Raw genomic sequence first — 18732 nt, forward strand, 5'->3', positions numbered from 1 at the left:
GCTGGGGAGGAGAGAGGAAAGTACAAATAGTGGTCTTGTCTTCATCTAACAAGATAGTTATTTGTTGCCTTCACTACCAAGGTCTGTGTTGATGGAAGGCTATCCTCTGAATAGCACCACTATTAGGCCTGCTTTTTATGTCTCCTTTAGCAAACCATTACTAGTTTTGGCTTTTGCTGATGTTTATCAGATCCAAATATTACTGTAGGACAAAAATTCATGCTTAGGATAATTTTTAGAGACTTTTCTTCTTTTTTGTGTTTTGTTTTTTTTTTTTTTTCTTTTCTCCTTCAAATTTTGAAATTTTCTAGCATACAAAATTTCTGGAATGTCAAAATTGTGCCACTTCCCTTCTATTTATTATCTGAGAAGTAGTTAATGTCTTGGATTTGCTGGGGCTGATAAAAGTTGCCTGCCTTTTTTACCTCTCTGTGAAAGTGTAGTACCTTTTTAAAGCAAGGTCGAAATATGAAGGCAGAATAAGAATACTTGTTGCTGAGCAATGCAGACTAAATCTCAGGCAACCAGCAATTTCTTATTGAAGTAAAACATGGCCTGGAAAGTGAAATGTTATTCATGATGATGTATGAAATTCTGGCTAGAATGAGAAATATTTGGAGTGGTTCTAGCACTTCTAAAATGCAGATCTGAAAAACAATAAACATTAGTACAAAGATGGTTTAGGCTAAAGTGAGTAACTTCTTGTACTGGACACCCACAGCCATTGAAGGAGAATTAGATACATGGTGTTGAAGACCAAAGGCACAGAGCTATCACTGAATGGGGACTGCTTGTTATCTGTACCTCTACTCTAATTGTCAGCCTTTCCAATCCTCTTCTGAGGATTTGAGAGAGGCTTACATGGTTATTTTGCAGTCCTGCAAAATAATGCAGGACTTTCAGAAAGGAGTGATTTTACCCTCAAATAATTCCATAGAGTGAACTTGTTGAAATTGTAGGGTTGGGATGTGAATTTTCTCAGACATCCAAGTGAGATGCTGAGAAGTGCTACCCATCTCAAAGTGTTACAGGATACACATACAGTATGCATCCACATTGTATGGGAAGGAATAACTTTCTGCCTTTGTTGTTCCACTAGATACAAACACAGCAAAAAATGCCTGTGCATTTCTCTCAGAAATTTTACTTCTTTATGGTATTCAAACACAGCAACAACATGAATTCAATTCCCTGCTAAGATGAAACAAGGCTGGTAGTGTAGCATACATCTTTCCAGAAAGAAACATTCTTACTTTTTTTTCCTGAGTGCTTTCAGTGGATTTCTCAAGGACAGTCTTGCTCTCTACCACAGAAGGGAAGAAGGTGGCAAGATTTATCAACTTAGGATGCTTTGAAAGAGGTACCACAGCTCAGCCTGGGGAGAGGGGCAGGGTGCTGCTGGGAATCTACCAAGGTGATTCATGCTGCTCTTGCTTTTCATTTAGCATGAAAGGAAATGAAAAGCTGCACTGTGTAGGGGTTGTTGCCAAAACTGGTTCTGCTTTGCTTTCTTGAATGGGCCGATTGCATTAGTGGGGGTGTAAAAGCTTTGCCTTGTTTTGGATGATACGCACAGGTGACCTCCTCTTCTTGTCATCTTTACATCACTGGGAAGAAATGAGGCATCCTACCTGGCCTACCATGTACATGACTGTACTTTTCTCTCAGTGTAAGTCACTGTGGCTCCATTCATCATGTGGAGCTCCAGTTATCCATACATGTTTGGATTTGGACCAAAGCATCTACTCCATCTCTGTAATGTGTGGTCTCTTTTTGTTTGTTTGTTTGTTTTGTTTTTGTTATTAATTGTTTTCTTAAGTAGGTTGGAGGTCGAAGATAACATAGTCATAGTCCTGAGGTGCTTGTTAAAGTTTAAAAGTATCGTAATTGTTTGAGATTCTCAGGCATGCCAAGCCTCATTTACTGTCCACCATCATCCAGCCTGATCTTTGTGTAATCTTTGATTTGAGAATATGAGATTTCCAAGATCATCGAAACAGCAGCCACTGAGTAGAATTTCCTTGGAGGAGAATTTCCTTAGCATATGTGGATTGCTAAAGAATCTTTCTCAGAAGATTTGTATGGTATTTGAAAAATAACTTGAATGAATGCCAAATGAATAATGATGTTTATAAGCAAGACTATAAAAAAGGCATCATGCCTTAAATAGGCCCCTTTATAATGGAAAGAATAGATTCAGAATAGATTCTGTTTTGTTTTTTTAACTGTCAAATAAGTCAAAATACTTAATTCAGTTGTACCAAAATAGCCAGTTGACTCCATGGCTCATTTTTATTGACTTGGAAATATGTGAAATAAATTATACTGAAAGTTTTTTTGCTTTGTAGGGTCATATAGATGTAGTGACATTTTGGTTAATATCATAATACTTAGCACTTATATAATGTTCATTTACAAAGCACTGTATAAATGTCTATTATTTAATCCTCACCCATTATTGTCCCCATTTTTGTAGAAATTAAGGCATATAAATGAAGGGCCAGGTTCCACCACCCATTGTCATAATTGAGTATGATTACTTTTGTTTTTGTAATGTAGCAGCATCCCCCGGATCGTAACCTGACATGAGCTTTGTGGTGGTAGACAACCTTTTACATAGCCAGGGCTCCTTGAAATTTAAACTCTGTATCTGACTTCAGCAAAAGTTTTAAAGGGCACATTGAATGTGTTTTGCAGTGCCAGAATGTGCCTGTAAGTTAATTCCACAGAACATGAAGTTACTGTCCAATTCTCTGACCCTGTATGTCAGTGGGAATTTTGTTTATGACTCAGTGGGGCCGAGTTGTGTCAGTGCTAAGACTAAAACCAAATTTCCAAGTTCCCAACAGCATGTACAAATTGCTAGGAAACTCTGATTTCTAGCTTCTCCCACTATAAATTTTTCACACAGACCAAGTGTACAGATGTCAATTCTTTGCATGCTTTATCTGCTATGTCTTTTAGTCCTGTGTTTGCCTATAAAATAATAATAAGACATGATTTTGAATTGACATAACATTGACACATTGGGACTGTTGACTCAAATCAGATAGACATGTAGTAGTACAGAAATCCAGGTCCCTAAGGCAAGCCCAGGTTATAGATTTTTTTTTTTTTTTTTTTTTTTTTTTTTTTTTTTTTTTTTTGAAAAAAAAAACATTTTTTTTTTTGTGGCAAAAAATACGCATGTTTTCTGCTTGTTTAAATGTGCTAGGCAAAATAAATTTTTTTTAAAAGAGGTAATTTTAGTTTTTGGAGGCATTATTGCTTTGGAGATAGTAGGCTTTTTACCCCCTTCAGTCTGAGGAAAGCTTTTAAAGGATAGGAAAAGAGATGACACGTTTTTCTTAGAAATGTGTTTATTTTTATAATATCTAATGGTCCAGGTGATGTCCTTGTTACTGCTAATTTTACACAACTCTATAAAGTGCACACAGCCAATATGGTTGGAAATTTTTTGTGTTCCTGGTTAAAAAGGATGGTTGAAGTGCCCCACTTTTCATCTGTAAGCAACCTTCTCACCCCATTATGTTGTTTTCTGTCCCTGATGTGACAGAATTTTCATGGCAAAAAAGTTTTCAAACAGCTGAGGATAACATGGCAACAGCTTCTCATTTGGTCCTCTGAAAATCTCTACTGATTGCAGTTAGATGTGATAGGGCTGGAGGAGACCTGGTATTGCTTGGAAACTAAAACAAAAAATAAAAAGAAGTGCGATGTGCTGCAGAGTGTGATCTCCTTCAGAGGCGAATAGAGCCTTCTGCTTTATGCCTCATGCTTGTAAAATGGCATCTCTAAGTCACTTCTATAAAAGGTACAACATGGGTCCTGTCAGTGTAATGCTGTGGCTAATTTGGTATTGGTTATTTTTGCTGGCTGGCTTTTCTAGCCAGGTCAGTGGAAGGCCACTGGCTTTGGTGTTTGAGGCATTCTTCAAAAGGGGTATGGTGCCAGATATCCCTCACATTCTTTCTGTTACACAGATTTGATGCTAAAAGTTGGTTCCTAATTTTAGTAAATTTGCTGATTTCCAATAAATAATTGAAACGTAATGTAGTACATACACCTTATACTGAAAATTGATATATAACTAAAATCAGTTGAAGAATGTAGAAAATATCAGATTTTGAAGCTGAAGATATTTATTGAAAGACAATACTTTCATAAATCTAGGCTTATGGTATGTATTAATTACATCAAAGACAGGCAAATATCTCTTTGTATTAATGTATGTGGATGTTTTATTTATTTTTTGTTTGAAAATTCTAAATGTGTATTATTTTAATTATGTTGAGTGTAAATTTGACAATGCTTTGCATTTATTTTTATATTTTAAAACCCCGTTGCTTTTGCAGCAGTATGAGCAGCCAGTATGATTTGCAGTACCATAGCATTATTTTGGTTATGTACTCACAGTGTGTCTGATTTACAGACATTTCAGGGATTGCTAAAATGAAACAAACAAACAAAAAACCTTCAAACCTAACTCGTCTTAAAAGGTTGTACCCCTTTGCTATTGTGGAAGAGAAAAAGAAACAAGCAAACAACCTTTCTTTAGGTCTTGATTATGCCAGCATGCTCCTACATGAATTCACCAGACATGTTGAGTTCCATTTTTTGGAGTGTATTATGTTGAATCACATGATATGAATGTACATCTTGTAAAAGTGAGATATGAATAAACTTATAAATATTTGTAGTCATGTGTTAACGAATACTCAGAATAACTACTACCAAAGGGAATGTGAAAAACAAGGTACTTCCCCTTGTTAAAACAGAGCTTTTTCTTCTGTATTGAATACTTTTTCAAGCACCTTATTCACTTTCCTCTTGCAAGGAATCAAAGCTGTGCATCTTATTCTGCAGTCATTTTATTTCATTTACAAGTCTATCATTGGCTTTTATGCAAATTGTACAGAGGAAGTTGTAGCCTAGTGATGGCTAATTAGAAGTTACTTTTGTACCCACCTAATAACAATTCGATTTTTTTGTTTTATTTTGTTTGGTATCCTATTTTTTTAAAGGGATAATAATTTTTCCCTGATGCCAGGAGTAATAAAGGAGCCTTCATAGTGGAACATCCTAGGGATTGTATGTGATGGCTCTGATCTGTTGTCTGTTCGAATCAATAGGAAAGGCACTACATCAGGCTTTTATTTTTCAGGCTATTAGGAGTGTTTTCCATGTCCCTGCTTGTTGATATGTTAGATGTAATCTTCTCCTATGGTTTTATTCTTTATAGTTGTAATCCAGCATTCTGATCTTCAAAAGTATGTTTAGGGAGTCTTCTTGCTCCCCTGTGCCATTTGTTTCATCATCAGCAGCAAAACAAACTGTGTTGGTTTGAAGTTTTTGTTAGGTCTGTGAATTAGGTTCTAAACTTCCAAACTAGTCACAAGAGTCAGGTTAGAAAGTCAGTTGTCTTGTTTGACAGTCAGTTTATCTGACACATAAATGGCATTTAAACTTTATCAGCCTTGTGGTAAAGGGTGGTTTCATATCCCAGCCCTTCCCACAAGTTCTCCCAGAATCTCTCTATTCTTTCTTGTCTGCAGCCGGCTGTGTATGCTGAAGTGAGAACCTGTCTTTTCCAGCTTGCATTTTCTGAAAGTATTTGCATTTATTGGAGTTCTGACATGGAACATAACTGGAAAACAGTTGGTGCAATATTCCCACATCATGATTACTGTTTTTCTCTAAGCCAGCACCACAAAATGACATCCTGTTTTTCCTGTCAATAACTATGTAAGAGGCAGGCTATTATAAGAAAATTAATCCTTCCTTTTTGTAGTTCAAAGATACAGGGGCAAAGATATATGGTTGTCAGTACTGCATACTGTAAGAGTTATCAGAAAAAAATACAAAGAGTAACAGCGTGTGTTGAAAGATTAGCTTCACCAGAAGACTGTCCACTAGCCATTTATGAACAAATATGCTTTAATTATTTTATTTTTTGTCTATTCATATTCAGTTTACATGTTGAAAAGAGCGATAGGTTCTTTTGGAAATTTTGTTGTTAAGAAGAGAATTTTTTTCCTCTCCGTTTTCATTAATTAGCATTTTTTTTTCCACTGGCTACTTGTTGTATTGCTTTCTGAAATCATTGACAGTTCTGAGGAAAGTTTCCTCTCTCTTGTCTTTGGGTATATTTTTCTTCTTCTTTGCAGGAGAATTTATTTTTAATTCAAAAAAATTTATACTTTGACCCTATAGCCACTGGCATTTTTGGCTACAGTCTCTAGATCACTCTAAATTTAATTGGATAAAAATAAACACAGTAACGAATTCCTCACAAATTGTCAGTAAAATTTCCTTTCTTTCTTGAGTAGCTTTTCTCAGACTCTTATTTTTTGAACTGAAACATCTGAAAAGAAAATTATGAGGAGCTACACAGGAGACAGGGTTGAGTATCTGCTGGCATGAATACCCTTGGACTCTGGAAATGTTACCAGTATGTGTGGTTCAGTACAATATTGCCTGCATATCTAAAAGTCCAGTTAAAGTTAGAGAGAAATCTGTATACTCAAGTCTGCAGGAGCAACCACAGAAAGACAGAGCTACATTCAAGGACCACATGTAAATTGCAAGAGATTGGATAACAGAACAAAAGGAAATGTATGTAATTTCATTTCCCTGAATCAAATACTCAGACTTCATTACCAATATGATTAAGGGTAATGATCCTACTCTTACATTTAATTGCTGCTTTATAATTGCTACCAAGAGGCTATAAAAATACAAGGTCAGAAAATTGGATCCAAAAAAGGGACTTAATGCCTCACTCTAAAGTTAGACTTCAGAGGAATTTAAGCACTTAGTTCCAAAACCTTAACACAGGACTCTTGGCTACATCTCAAACTCTGCTAAAGCCTGAGGACTGCAGGTCCTCTGTTTCCACATTTAATTTCTCCATGTGCCTCGTTGTGTGTGTGCCTGGCACCTGACAGATATCTGTGGCTGCGAGGCTTGCTCCCTTCCTAGCCTGATTGAATTACAGAAATTAGGCATCTGTTTCATTTTGCTTATCTTCAGATATTTCCAATTCAGCCAGCCACATCAGAACTCGTCAGTGGAAGCAAGCAGATACTTTAAGCAAATAGACCTCTGGTGAGTATATTAAGGTGTGCCTTAGAAGACTAGCTCAGGTTAGGCACTGCCTCTGTAGACATCTCTCTTTGGGCAGACGTCCAATTCCATGACAAGTCTCTTCCACATGCTTCCTTTCTGTGTCTTCCTCTGCACAAAGGACAGTGGTTCCACTACTTTGTTTTCTTCAGAGGGGAAGGTTTCCTTTTACAACAACTCAGTGACTAATACATTAGCACAGGACTCTACAGTCTGTGTTTTCCTGACTTTATCAGAACAGATGAAGTTGCTGAAAATTTAGAGCTCTTGATCTCAGGGAAATACTTTGCAGAACAGGGCAGACATGGATTACTTATGCATAAGTGTAGCCCAAGACTGTAGCTGATGCCACTTTGATGGCATAGCAGGCAAATGACCTTCCTACTATGATTTTCAATCTAGCTGGTTTCCCTACTGTGATTTCTGATATTATAGTACACTTAATTGCAAATTGCTTTTCTACAGGATTTTTTTGGAAAATAATTATCTTAATTGTTTTCCCTAGGTGGGGCTCAATATGGTATTTGAATATTTCCTAAATATATCAGCTTTGTGCAATAGACTTCCTAGACTTCATGAAGTTTCCAATTTTCCTCTCTTTCTGATTACAAAAAGACCTCTTCAGATGAAGGATTTAGATTTACTTATACAAGAAAAATTAAAAACCAAATCCCTCAAAACTTGACTGAATTTTGATTGCCACATACATAGCCTTTACATACAGAGTTTTTAATGAAGCAATCTCTTACTGTTCCAACTACCATGTATATTCTTGTCACAGGACCCCTGCTCCAGCTTTTGCATGAGGTAAACTGTGTGCCCAAGGAATGAACTGGGATGTGTAGAGAGGGAAGACATTTTCCAGGAGTACTCTTCAGTTACCTGAGATGTCAGTAGGTGTCTGTATGTAGAGATGAAGGAAAATGGCAATAGGTGTAAGTTAACTTTATCATCTGCACAATTAGTGATCTTGCAGGAGAGGTGGATCTAGCCTGCTGCAGACTTCCAGGCTGATACACTGAAGGCAGCCAGACATTTCCAGGATATCACTGAATGTGTGGCTTTCTGGATGTTAAGGTCACAAGACCAGAAATATGATTTACAGAAGTGCTCAGTGTTGATTGTTGTGACTCTAATTAACACAAGTGATGTAGGTTTGGGACTTCAGGGGAGAAGCCAGCATTAAGTGGCAGTGTAGGTTCATGCAATATACCCCTGACTTACTGTCTGACATCAGGCAGATCATTGTGTCTTTCTGCTTCAGTCTATAAAATAAGTTTAATGACACTCTCTTAATGTGTACATAGGAGTGACACTCTCCTAGTGTGTACATAGGAGGATTGTGACCATAAATTCATTAATCCTTATAGTTCACTGATATACTAGTTTTGGGAACATCAGCACAAAACCCATGAGGCAACAAGTAACTCTATATTCAATGCAATGTTCAGAGGATGTGCAGTAAATAAAGCATGAGGATAAAGAGAAATATTGGGCAAATGCTGTATTCACTGAGCACTGTGCACTGAATAAAGCTGTGTTCCTGTGGAAAAAAAAAGAATTATATAATTACAGAAGGTATCATAATGTGTATAAACATGAGAGTAGAATCTGATTGCACAGTAAATGCCAGTAGTGGCACTTCCTGACTTTTGGCTGTTTAATGAATTAATGAACGCTTATTTTTTTCAGCTTTAAGAACTTTTTCTTTCAACATTTACTCACATCATGTCTATAGTTATCCCTTTTCAAATCAAAAATAAAAAGCTGGACAGCATACACTGTAGAACCATTAATACTGGGACACCGGACTCTCTTCTGAAGTCTAGAGGTCGCTTGAGTCACAAAAGAACCTATGCTCATAAGAAGAGAAAGACAGTCATGGTGTCTGAGGCTTACAGGACTTGGGTAAATGGGACATACGACGGAGTCTTGAACTCACTGACACCAAGTGTACAGAAGATTCCATTTTATGGGGATTTGAGCCCACTGCTGTGAGGGAAGGTTGAGGGAAAGAGCTTTACAGCCTCTTCTGATTAGACATCAGTTAAGAGGCAGGTTCCCAGGTCACGTAAGCTCCAGTGCATCCTGAGACTGTGTAAAAAGGCTCACAGATAAAAAAAGCTCACAGATAATAATTGTGGCCAACAAACTGCATTCACCTTAGACAAATTTGTATTTTTACTTCGGAAAATTTGTCCCTTTTGTTTTCAGCACATCCAGATGTATCCCAGTGTGACCCATACATTGTGAAATGTTCTCCATCATCACTTGTGATCTAGTGCTGAATATATAAATGTTCAGGATGTAGAAAAGTCTAGACTGCAAGAAGAAGCTAAAATAGCTCAAAGCAAGGGAAACATCTGGGAAATACAGAAGCTGCACCAATCTAAAGTGGTTTCATTAGATGTGCAAACTCTAACCTGGCATTATAGGGTGAAATGAATGAATGTTTTGCCACTGGTTGACAAATAAGGGCTTTATTGAAGGGCTAATTAAATTTATTTTAGACCAGGTTTGTCAAGGACTTTTAATGTGTATGGATATTTATGGATGAACAGACTTTTCGGTACATCAGACCCTTAGGACTATTGTTTATGACAACAGGAGATGCTAGCCATTATTAATAAAGAGGTTGCTATTGCTCCTCCTTTAGTTGCTGTCTTTGCTAGAAAAGGAAAGTTGTAGTGTTCATAAAGTATTGAACCATTTCTCAATATGGTAGAATTAGGATAGAGTCTGATTTTCAGGGAATTTTTATTTCTGGGACCCTACTACTTTTTCTTTAACATTTGAGACTTTCACTTCACAGCGGTGCATAGCTTTCATTGGCTAGTGATGGGCAGGCATGATTGCTGCTTTAGATAGACGTCCATGCCTTTGGAAGTCCAGCTTGGAGAAGCTGTGGGAGCCAGAACTTGAACTAGGATGTTGTACTCAAGGGAGCCCTTCTACTTAGCAGAGAGACACGATTCATGTATCAATGCCTTGCCATTTCTTGTCCCTTCATCCTTATTGCTATAAATAAGTCATGTCTGGGCCATGAATGGTGTCTAATATATTTTGTTTGAGAAGGATTCAGCATTTTATTCACAGAGAAGAAGAGGGAAGAGATTTTTTTACCATTAATATTTCTCTGAATATATTATAGTCTAGAAGATAATGTGAGATCTGGAGAAATTTTTATGAACAAGAATAATGGAAAATAAGGAAGAAGATGCTGTTGAGTTCAAATCCCTTATCTCCTTTAAGTGTGCAAATACTAGTTCTTTGTCAAAATTATATTCATCCGGAGAACTGAGAAAAAGCAGGTTCTTAGTCCTGATACTGTAAATGTCTTTTTCTGAGCCTCATTCACTTTACCTTGGAGTCTATGCCTTTTACTCTTCTTGACAAGTGATAATTCCTCTCAGATTCTTTTAATAGCTCTAATTTATTCCTCTCAGAGTCTTTTAATAGCTCTAATTTATCTGCATTCCTAGTTCACAGAATCATAGAATCATATAATGGTTTGGCTTGGAAGGGACCTTCAAGATATCTAGTTCCAACCTCCCTGACATAAGCAGCAACACTTTCTACTAGACAAGGTTGCTACAAGCTTCATCCAGCCTGGCTCTGAATGCTTCCAGGCATGGGGCATCCATATCTCCTCTGGGCAATCTGTTGAAGTGCCTCATCAACCTCACAGAAAAGAATTTTCATCTACTGTCTAAATGAATTTAATGTAAAGCTGTTACGTCTTGTCCTTCCACTACATGCCCTTGTAAAATGTCCCTCTCCAACTCTCTTGTTGGCCCTTTTTAGGTACTGGAAAGGGTTATAAGGTCTCTCTGGAACCTTCTCTTCTCCAGACTGAACAACTCCAAGTCTCTCAGCTTGTCATCTTAGAAGAGATGTTCCAGCTCCCTGATTATTCTTGAAGCTCTTCTCTGGACTTGCTCCAACAGGCTCACATCCCTTTTATGCTGAGGGCCCCAGAGCTGGATGCAGCACTCCAGGTGAGGTCTCACCAGAGCAGAGTGGGACAATCACCTCCCTTGACTTGCTGGCCACACTGCCTTTGAAGCAGCCCAGGCTGTGTTTGGCTGTCTGGGCTTCAAGCTTGCGTTACTGTCATGTTGAGTTTCTCACCAATGAACATCTCCCAAGTCCCTCTCCTCCGGGATACTCTCAATCCATCCTCCAACCATCTGTTATTTGTGTTTGAGATAGCCCCAACCCAGGTGCAACATCTTGTCCTTTTCCTTATTCATCAGGTTTGCACAGGCCAACCTTTCCAGCCTATCAATGCCTCTCTGGGTGACAGAGTGAGTTACTTGGTGTTGCTTTGTTGTGATAAGGCACGAAATGATGATACAGACACTGTTGCTCTCGAGGAGAACAAAAAGAAGCACCTTTATTTTCTGATTCTAACATTTATAGTTTTCCAAAGGTGACAGTGGATTGGAGGGTGACAGTGCCACCTCTCCAATGCCACTGGACAGACCAAGGGTCCATCAATTCTCTCCACCTCCATGAAAGAATGCAAAACATAGGTTATTTACAGAACTGTGTGTGAGAAAGTTTGTTGAAAGAATGTAAACATCAGAAGGCTTAACAAAGTCTTACAAAATCAGGGCGACATTGCTTTATTCTTTTTATATGGATATTTGCTCTAGATCCAATTTTGTTTGGTAACTGTAATCTGTAGTGGTCTTTGTATAAATAAGATAAAGCCAGATTGCATTAGTTTTCAGTTTCCTCAAAAATGGTGATGGAAGTCCCTCACTGCCAGAGCAACACTGAATTTTGGAAAAGTAACAGCCATAACTGTTATCATGCACCTCAGCACAGCTAGGTCACAAGCTAGTCTAGTCTCAGCCTTTCACTTGGGCTGTAATAGATGGAGTTTATAGGGCCTAGCAAGATATACCTCCTTGATCTAGGTGTCTTTATTCCTGTCTGAAGGGAGAGTAATGCTAGCTAGGATCTGTAAACTCTTATAGAATGCTGTAATGCATTGCAAATAGAGTTATATCTTCTGTTGACCCAGATGCTAGAGTCTCTTGCTGGTAGTCATCCTGTTCTTGACAGTAACTGTTTGTTTGTTTTCTGTTGATATTGGATGAGTTGGTTTCAATACTTTAAAGCCTTGTGTGTCTCTAGACTCACCTACATAAAAGTCCAAGTCTCTCTTGATGTTTTGATTGGTCAGTAAAGAATGATTACCCTGAAAACCTTCCAGTGTATAAATATGGCTGCTGTCAAGGTATTTCCTTTGGGACCTACTTCCTAAAGTGGTTCAAGATCGTTCCAGTCCCTTGTCCTTTGAGGTATGCTGCAAGGCACATCTCTGCTTTGGTGCTTGGGGATTGATTTGGCCTCCTCTTGAGAAGGATTGATTTGTCTCCTTCTCAAGCTTTTGCTCTTTGTTGCTTGTACTTTGAGAGGAAGGGTTCTTAAAAAGCAGAATAAAAGTTTAGAATATCCACATGTCTTTTATGACACTATAAAGGCTGGGTTCTGCTTGCATGCTCCACTGTGGTTGTGCTAAAGAAGCAAGAAAACTGCTGATTTATATCCTCTATGTTCCAGGCTGGTTTTTTTTTGGTCTCAGTTACAGGCATTTGTTATCTTTGCATACCTGCCTGATCATAGTCAGGAGTGGACCAGGATGAAACCTGTACGATGCCTTTCCTACTCACTAGTATGGACATTTGGACTTGTCTTATTTCCTGTGGTGTTATTGAATTTTGTCCTTTTTTCACCTGCTTTTCATGTATAATTGAAATTTAGTTTCCTCCCTACTGCTAGAAGTATGAGATATTTTGTTTGCAACAGTGTTTCCTTCAGAACTAGTGCATGAGGCTACTGTAGCACGGACATGACAAGATTTGTCCCTGTGGACAGTTTTCTAAAGTCCTTGAACTGAGTGCTATTTTTGGAAATCGTACATGAGACTTTTGAAAATTACCCAAACTTGCTGTGCTGCAGGAGAACAAGGCTAAAAAAGACTGCCCAGTTAATCATATAAAATTACCCCATATTCAACCCAGCCATGGAATAGAAGGTTCCTTTCCAAGTGTTCAGAGAGCACAGGATTAGAACATCAGAGGTAAAAGAAGCACACTTGCTTTACATATAAATCTTTCCCTGTCCTCCCAAATCTTTTTAGTGAAACTCCTCTTTCTCATATTTTACACAATGAAAAGAGTCCCAAAAAGGTCAGTCCTTTAAAGATTATAAGTGTGCATGCTGTGTTGGGTTTAATAAACTTTGAGAATTATCATCTTTCATGTCACTTAAATGTCTGCATGTTGAGGTAAGATAGGTTTTTATCCTTAATAAGATTATTATTTAAATACACTTTTTTTGCCCACAATACATATGATTGGAAAAGGTGTCATAGTTTAGCTTTTTTTTTATGTGGATGTAGGAATGAGGAAAAAAAGTAATGTTTATTTCAGAAAATAATGGTATCTATGGCAACAGATGCATGCTGTGTTTCAATGGGGAAATACAAGCAGCCATGTTAGAAAATAAGAGGTTATTTCAATAATGGCTTTTCAATAATTCATTGCACAAATTTTACAAGTCAAGTTAAGAAGTACTGCCACAGTCAAACTAATGAGTATTAAGTTAATTTTGGTACTCAACAGTGATTATTCCTGCAATTAAATATTCTTCTCAGGTTGTGGTTAAAAAACTGCCAGAGAAATATTTTCCAGAGAGACACTAACAAAAATAAAGTTTGACATTTCTCAAGTGGAAATAGAATACAAACTTTTTATAGCTGTCCTTGTTACCATTTTATATCTATGGTGTCTCTAGGAGGATAACAAAGATTTCTAGCTACATGTCCACAGGCAGAATGGGTTATAGCTGAATATTTATTTAACTAGTAGTTAAAAGCTTACCTAATTCATAAACATTTGTGTTAGGGTATGTGGTTCCTACAGGCACATTAGTGGAGTTTCTAACTTAGATTGTTTCTTGTTAATAATTCAAAATAATGACATCTTTCCAAAGCCTTAGGTGTTGTCCCTGGCTGCTGTTTTGCTTGTACTGTATCTGTCTGGAGCTGTAGGTCCCTTTACCCTCTTGCAATGTACACTGCTTCCAAAACCGCAGCAAGAAACATGAGAAAGCACTTTATATCTTTGTTTATAGTAGCTGTGGAGAGCCAAGACTGCATGCTAATGATCTCAATAGTGACTAATGAGTAGTGAAGTTTTTCAAGCAGGAGGATGTTGAAAGAGATGAAATAGCAGAAACGAGAGAGAAAGACTGAATCAGACCACCAGCATTAAAACCTGACACCAGCAGCCTGGAATTTTCAGGTGAAATTCACACCAGTTCAGGGAGTCGCTGTAGGATATATGCCCCAATTCACTCTTTTAAACACTATTTTAATAGCTGTTAGTTTTCAAATTTGAAATCAGAGAGAATTAGGAATTGAAAGGGGGTATAGGTTCTGTACCATTTCACTGTGAAGGGATTAATTTTATCATTAAAGAAACATGCAAGGATAGGCATGTGTAAGGTGAACATAGACCTGGCTCAGATACACACTTTGGCAGCAATTCCAAACCTAAATCCTTGACAGGCTGCTTTCTTTGTACATGTATATTTTAGTATGTTTAACCTAAAATTTACCTGCAGAGTTGGCCTGTAGAGAATTGGGAATGTGGCACCAGAGCTCCTGAGTGACTACTCTAGATTAGTGATCCTTCTTCCTCATCAACCCCTCTGGACAAAGGAATTCCATTTTATGTGCTGGGCATGCTTCATGCTGAGCGTGGTGGAATGAGGCTTTTCTCCTTTACATATGTGCCCAGACAGCCTGTGAAGGCCTGAAGGCACTAGGAATGTGATTTCTCACCTTGTGAAGGATTACAGGAATCTTCAAGCACCTTGTCCCCAGTGAGTCTGTTATAACAAAGAGTGTTTTCATTCTGAAGAAATTCACCATTTAGAGGAAGAATTTGATATATTCAGTTTTTCTAAAGACATAATTTTACCTTCTCTTTCACTCCAAACCCCTGAGCTAAATATTTGTTTATTTGTGGATGTGGTATGTTTTTCTGTGGTGCTGGTAGGGCAGATTTAGATTTTGTTCAAATGTTTTTCTATTACAGAAAATTACATTTATATTTTAAATTTACTATTTCAGAGATAAACACTACAGACAAAATTTTCTATCCTGACCTACACAGCAGCTCACACCTCCAATAGTCTGTTTTTCCTGAATGAGGGGAACTTCCATTGATGTGTGGATCTGAGAGAAGAATTCTGCCCTAAGGGCTCAATTTTGCTCTGAGATTGACATATGCATATCATCAAAAATAGAATAATCTATGCATTTGAGGAGCTTTCAGCAGCTCCTGTGCAATGCTGTTGTTCTTGGAGATTTCTGACATCCTACTAAAATTGTCTGATAGGCTGAGAGTTATCCTAGGTCTAATGCTTGTCCTAACAATGCCTCCCCCAAAACAGATGAGGTAGAAATAAAGGGTAGAAATAAAGAAATAAATCTTACTTTTATTGTAATTAATCATATTATGACATGTCAGGCAAATGTAACAAATGTTTTTTCCTTATGGCACTTCCTTGGTTAGGTCTCATGCTAGAGTCTCTTCAGACAGGTACACACTCAGGAACTGTCTGTCTGCACAAGCATTTTCACGTCTTTTTACATTCTCTGAGACCCATCTACAAAATACAGCATTTTTGACTTTTAGAGGAAAAGTGGATTACACTGGACATAAGACCCAGGATTTCATTGTGGGTGGGAAAGTACTTCAGTGCTTTGCTCTGGGGTGTTTGTGTATCTAGAAAAAGTTACCTGAGGGGCAAAAGTTATCACCTCTCCTTGCACGCCACATGTCTGTGATCTTTCTTTCCGATTATTTTTCTCTAGGTTTTTCTGTTGGCCTGAATAATGTGACCACTGAGCTCCAGTGAGCACATGTTTGGGTAGAAGTCAGTACTTTCCACTGATTTTTCTCATTCTTTCTCATTTCCTATCCTTTTTTTACTGCTGGTGGAGAAGTTCTGTTCATCTCAGCTACAGTTGCTTTCAGGTACCACTAGACATCTAGCAAGCACATTCTTAGTCCAAAATAAGGTATCTTGATGCAGAATAGCAGGAGATGGGTGTCATAATTCACTGCTGGGTGGGACTGGGTGAATAGCTGGTGCTTGAGGGGCAGGTTTCTTGCGCTTTTTTTCCAAAACTTTATCCTGCTGTCCTGGAGCTGGTGACACTGCTAGGAGAGCGATTCCTCTTAAAGAACTTGTTAGGTGCATGTCGCTCAGAACTCTAAAGCTGATCTCCCCTTGCCTAAAACAGATCTTTATTACAAGAGAAATTGATAAAGATTTTACAAAAGGATACAAAATAACTCTCTCTGCTTTGTACTAACAATATCTGCAACAGCAGTTAAGAGATAGTGTCATACCACAAAAAGCTTTCATTCTGGTTTTTAACTCCACCTACGCTATGATCTGCCTCCCTGTTGGAAGTTTCAAAGGAATGTTCTTGCTATACAGCTGGAAGAATGACTGGAAGCTCTTTTTTGCCTCTGCTGTGACTACAGAAAGGACCCTTTCTCATTGAAATTGCAGGAATAACAGAACTTTTTTTCCTCTGGATGAGAGCCATTTCTTCCAGAGGAAGGTACTGAAGAGCAGTTCCCAGCACTGCCTACTGGGTCCCCTGTACTCTCCCAGCCTCACACAGTTCCTCTAGCAATATCAAAATTATTCTTCAGAGGAATTGGTTAAAAGATCCAATTTTTAAAATAAATGGTTGTAGTTCCCAGGAACTGTGCTAATATGAATACTCCATTAATTCTTTAACAAAGGCCAAATAATTGTAGTTTGGGAAAGCTGGCTTATGTAAACAATAACATAGTTAAACCCCAGAGACTGGCTACAGCTTGGAGTGGGATACAGCCTGGCCTCCATATAGGTGTTGACAGTGTATATGTCTGTGTTAGCCCAATGCTCACATGAGTTCATTCACTCAACAGAGTCTAGAACAGACACTTGGGGGCTGACTCGCTTAGAAAGGGAGATGTTATAGGGTACCTGAGACCTCCAAGTGAGTTTTGATGTAAGTCATACAAAGGAACTTCCAGCAGGATATCTGGTACCTTGCAGGATACACCATAGCATCAGAATGGCAGCTGTTTTGCCACAGGCCTCTCCAGTGACTAGATTGACAGCTCAATGTTTTGTAGTCATCCACGATGCTAACCACTAAGTTCAGGCATCTGAATCTTCATCAGAATCTCCACTCCAGAGTCACTGTGCCGTGTCTAACTCCTGGAATTTGATCGTGTTGGCTATGATATATGATATAGGATTGGTCAATGACATTCAGTGGTATTCCTTCTGATTTTGTAAGTGATGTTTGTCAAAGGTATAGAAACTTTAATAAACAGTGCAAAAGGCTTATCTTGTGAATATGGATTATAATTTGTTATTTGGATGTTTATATTAGTCAGTGTTTTTGAAAAAAAGCCTAAAAAACCTCTTGCTTAAAGTATGAATATTGGCACTCAATGCATTAAAGTGGTTCCAAATATCATGAAAATATAATTCCAACTGTTACTTGAATCTGTATTCAGGGACCTGTTTTTTCATTATACAGCATGCCTCTCTTCACAATTGCTGTAGTGATTCTTATTTGTTGCTTGGAGCTAAAACACACCTTCTCCACACTCTCAATTTTGCTTAAGCTAAACTTGAGAAAAAACCTGTTATTTCAAACCTTTCAACTCCAAAATGCTTCACACACATTTAAAATTAATGACAACCATATCCTTCAGTAGGAAATATAATACATATTAAAGGTGGGGAAACTGAGACAGAGACAAAATATCATCCTGAGAGAGCACATGAAATGCTCAATCTGCTTCAGGCCACCAAGCATGCTCCCAGGCAATATGGAAATGTATAAGAGCTATAAGGCAATTGCTAGGGTTATCAACATTTGTGTTTGCCAGAGATAACACAGTATGCCCACCGTGGGAATGGTTGGTGACACAGCTACAGACACCTACTGTGTTGCAGAGGTGGATGGGTGGGATGGTAGGACACTGACAAAACATTGGCTGATCATCATAGTCTTCACATCAGCCTCCTCTGAGGGAAAGCATATGCCTGAAAGTCATAAACAAACCATTGATTTTTGTAAATAAAGCCTCAAGGTCAAGAGATCAACATATATGTGGCTGAAATATGATTTGATTCCTGGAAATGATATAAATGCCAGATACAAGCCTTAAATATTTTGTAGTTAGTAGATGTAACCTCTGATGGGGAAAAGCCCACCCCCTCAAGCTGATGAGGTTAGTAACGAAGCGTCTGTCATACTCCTGATGGACATAACAAAATATTTGCTGTAGAAAGAAACCTGTTCTGTTACAAAAAAAAAAAAAAAAGAAAAATTCATTTGCAGGAATTCATACAAGAAAAAAATTGAAGCACAATTTTGAATCTCTAAAGCAACAGGAACCTGAACTGAGAAATCCAGCAGGCTGAGAAAATACCTAAAACTGAATAAAGCACAAAATTCTGGAACCTTTCCTTACATTTTATGCAGTACTGCTGAGTGCATCT

This window comes from Pyrgilauda ruficollis, unplaced genomic scaffold (genome assembly GCF_017590135.1).
Source record: "Pyrgilauda ruficollis isolate IOZ18807 unplaced genomic scaffold, ASM1759013v1 scaffold22, whole genome shotgun sequence".
Classification (NCBI taxonomy): Eukaryota; Metazoa; Chordata; class Aves; order Passeriformes; family Passeridae; genus Pyrgilauda; species Pyrgilauda ruficollis.